Raw genomic sequence first — 4,237 nt, forward strand, 5'->3', positions numbered from 1 at the left:
TTGGGAAGTAGTTGATGAGGTAGGAACCTATTGCCCTGTTTATTATCAAACCTTTGGGAGTTACTTCTACGTTTGCTTATATTGCCATGCTATGCTCGTAGACGTGGATTGGGTTTGAGTGAATTTCCATGACAGATGTGAGATTGTTAATTAATGGTTCAACTTAAGGTGGCTACTTAACAAAACATCTGGGTGTGATTGAGGCACCTGGAGAACCCAGTGTTGCCTGTATTTTTGGATATCCCAGAGTACCCGTGTGATCATCCTATGGACCGCCACCCAGACTCAAAGGGATCATAAGATTATTCATGCTAGAAACTTCCGTGTGCAGCCACAAGCTATTATGGGCTCTAGCATAGTTGAGTATGTTGCATGACCTCTTCCAGTGGTAGGCTAGCAGATGTAGGGGGTGTAGGTTGGTACTGTCTACCCAGGGTTAGAGTTAATGCTTCTGAAAGACTGTGGCTCGGTCATCCGTTTCTCAAACACCATGTAGTGCGAGAAATCCAACGGAGGAGATCGAGTCTTGTGGGGAAAATTGCGCAAACCTCTGCAGAGTGTACAAACTAATCATGATTAGCCGTGTCCCCGGTTATGGACAATTTTGAGTCTCTGGTCCCTGGATATTCATATTGATCTCATCATGTTACTTTAATTAATCTTGTTGGGTTAATGATGATACTTAATTAGGATTGAGATGCTGTCAACCATCTCAATGTTTAAAAACCACTACGATAGTTAAATAAAATTTATTCCTTTGCAGTAGGGAAAATTGGCTTTTCCCAAAAACATTATAACCATAGAGCTTTTCCACCAGCCATATATGCATGTAGTGATAGCCTTTTGTTCATCATTCTCTATGGTGTGAATTGCCAGCATATTCCATGTGCTGACCCGTTTTCGGGCTGCAACGTTTCATGTTGCAGGATTCTTACGACGAGTAAGTGATACGTTAGGGTTACGATTTCTACACTCAACTTTGCCGTTGGTGTTTATGGGAATCCACAACCTTGTTACTTCCGCTATTTGGATTGAGGTAATAATATTTACGTTACTTTATACATGTGATTTACCTCTGTTATAAATCCTCGAGTACTGTGTGTGACAGCATATCGATCCAGGGATGACACTTAAGCACAGAGACTTGATCCATTCGGGTCGGGTCGCTTCAAGATGGTATCAGAGCACATGTTGACTGTAGGACGTGGCCCTAGAAACTGGCAAGCCCATAGTAAGGATTTTCTCTAAAACTTTCTTTTTCAAAAGGATCTTTTACCTCTCTCCTTTTCTGAGTCTTATTCAAATATTCCCTTTTAGTGAGACCATACCCCTTTCCCCTTCTGAGCTCGAAGATTCGACGGATGAGACCACTTCAAGAAGGACAAGATATCGGACAACTAAGACCACTTTGGAATGAAGAAGATTTTGCCGTGTAAATGGAAACTACAACGGTTGAAGACTCTGAAGACTAGGAGAATTTGAAGGCTCTGAAGAATTGCCAGATGTGTATGACCTAGGAAGGTTACTCTTATTGGAAGTTGGCAGACTATGGAAGCCGTCAATGCCCGAGATCAAGGTGTATCGGAGAAAGACTGGAACATGGAGAGTTAGAAACTCAAAGTTTTGTCAAGAAAACCCTAAGGCAGGAGATATCAACTATGGAATGATAGCTCATGGTAATGACAAGAGCAGAAACACGGATACCCATGATGTTATCGCCCGCTTATGATATTGTCACCGTGTTGAGTTAAGGATGCATATGCATGGAAGGATTGGATGGTAGAAAGCTGATGGAACACCTATCAGCAAGATGAAGTTTTAACTTTAGACCGGAGTATCACCAGGATCTGGAGTGTTACATCAGGAAGTTTAAAGATGAACCTTCAGGAAGCAGTATTCGACAAGTAAGCATTTCATGAAGAACTCAGGACCTAGAAGCTGAAAGTAGCCATGATGGAGGAGCAAAACCTCGAGACATCAAAGATTCGTCATGAACTGAAGGACAATAAGATCATGGTCCATGTCGAGGTTGATGAAACCCAGAAGTTTGGAATGCAACTCCAGAATATTCAAGGATGTCACGAGAGACTTTGAGTCAATAGAGATGATATGGCAAAAGAACTTGAGAAAGACAAGCATGATCGGAAGAAGCCATCGGAGACATGAACAAGACTTGAAGAGTTTGATGACTTTGAAGATTTTGACCTCTAGAAGACCCAACCCCTGTTATATACCTACGTTAGTTGCGACGATTGTGAGCTGTCATTTGTTTGATGTTTTTCCGACAGCCACAAATAAAAATCTGTCTTTAAAAAATCATTGTTTGTATTGTGTGCATCTCTCTCTATCTCTCTTATCCCACCCCAAACCCATGGACCCAATAGAGGATGAATGGAGATGAGCTTATATTTTCTGGACCAATGACTCAATTGGAGAGGACTGATGGATTCAGAACATGGAGGATCACATGGAGAATAACCCTATAGCCGGAAAGGATATGACCCAACATGCTCTTGAGTGCTTTGAGAGAGGTGCCACTACCTGGTAGAGGATGTACCAAACCATCAATGGATGGCAAGGAGTAACCACTTGGAAGGAATTTAAGTGGACTTTGTTAAAGTCTTGGCTTGTGTCCCAAAAGTTGAGGCCTTATGGGAAGGATATGAAGAAAATGTGTGCATGCAAGCTTTGTGGAGAAATAGGACACAACCATAAAGAAAACAAGGACGAATACCCTCATAAGTGGAGGATTACCAAAGGAGTTAGCAGAGGATCTCAGGGCTTCGGTTGGAGATTGTTCCCAAAGGTTTTGTTGCAGCAATGGAAGTTCAGTCTACATTGTTGGGAAAGATCCGTGAAGCTCAGAAGGATGACAAAGAGATTGCCGAGATAAAAGTGAGAATGAGCAAAGGAAAGGCCAAAGGTTTTCGTAAGGATGAGCACGACACCTTATGGTTTGAGGACAGTGTACCTATACCCAATAATGCAGAGATCAGGAAGTTAATACTTCAGGAGGCTCATGACTCACCATACTCGATTCGCCCTGGAAACACCAAGATGTATTTGGATTTGAAGGAGCATTTCGGGTGGACTGCTATGAAGAAGGATATTGCGGAGTATGTAGTCGTAGGTGATGTATGCCAGAGAGTAAAGGCAGAGCATCAGAATCCCGCAGGATTACTACAGCCTATGCCGATACCCGAATGGAAGTAGGATAAGCTTGGCATGGATTCCATTACCGGATTTCCCAGAACCAGAACGGGATATGATTCTATCTGGGTAGTAGTTGATTTGCTTGACCAAAATGGCTCACCTTATCCCAGTGAAAACCACCTATACAAGTGCGAAGTTGGCCAAGATATATATGACCAGGATCGTATGTCTGCATGGAGTTCCGAGGACCATCGTATCAGATAGAGGAACACAGTTTACCCCAAAGTTTTGGAATCAGCTGCACCAGACTTTGGGTACTAGGCTAGAGTTCAGTACAGCCTTTCATCCGCAGACAGATGGATAGACCGAGAGAGTCAATCAGATTCTGGAGGACATGTTGAGAGCGTGTGCGCTAGATTATGGATCTAGTAGGGATGATAATCTACCTTACGCGGAGTTCCCATACAACAACAGTTACCAAGCCAGTTTGAAGATGGCCCCTTTTGAAGCTTTGTATGGGAGAAGGAGCCAGACACCGTTGATGTGGGATGAAGTGGGAGACCGTCAGTTGTTTGGACCAAATGTGATCAAGGAGTCAGAAGAAAATGTTAAGTTGATTCAAGATAGACTGAAGGTAGCTCAGTCCAGGCAGAAGAATTATGCAGACTTAAAAACACAAGGAGGTAGTCTATGAAATTGGAGACAGAGCATGTCTTCGTGTGTCCCCTCTGCGAGGAGTTAAACTATTTGGAGTTAAGGGAAAGTTAGCCCCGAGATTTGTAGGACCATACCGAGTTTTGGAGCGTATGGGAGAAGTGGCCAACAAGTTGGAGTCACCTGAAGGACTGTCAGGAGTTCATGATGTGTTTCACGTTTCCCAGTTGAAGAAGTGCCATGCAGAGATGGCCAATATTCCCCTGTAAGGACGCTTGACCCTGGAAAGGATAATGATGTTCCATGAAGTGGAGTATGGACTTCATAAGTATAAGTTTTATCTCGGTATGTGGGATATCCCACGAGGATGAAGAGATAAATTACTATTGGATATAAAGGAGGTATGATGTTGGAAATATGGATCAATGGA

The sequence above is a fragment of the Triticum aestivum genome, chromosome 4D, assembly GCF_018294505.1.
Source record: "Triticum aestivum cultivar Chinese Spring chromosome 4D, IWGSC CS RefSeq v2.1, whole genome shotgun sequence".
NCBI lineage: Eukaryota > Viridiplantae > Streptophyta > Magnoliopsida > Poales > Poaceae > Triticum > Triticum aestivum.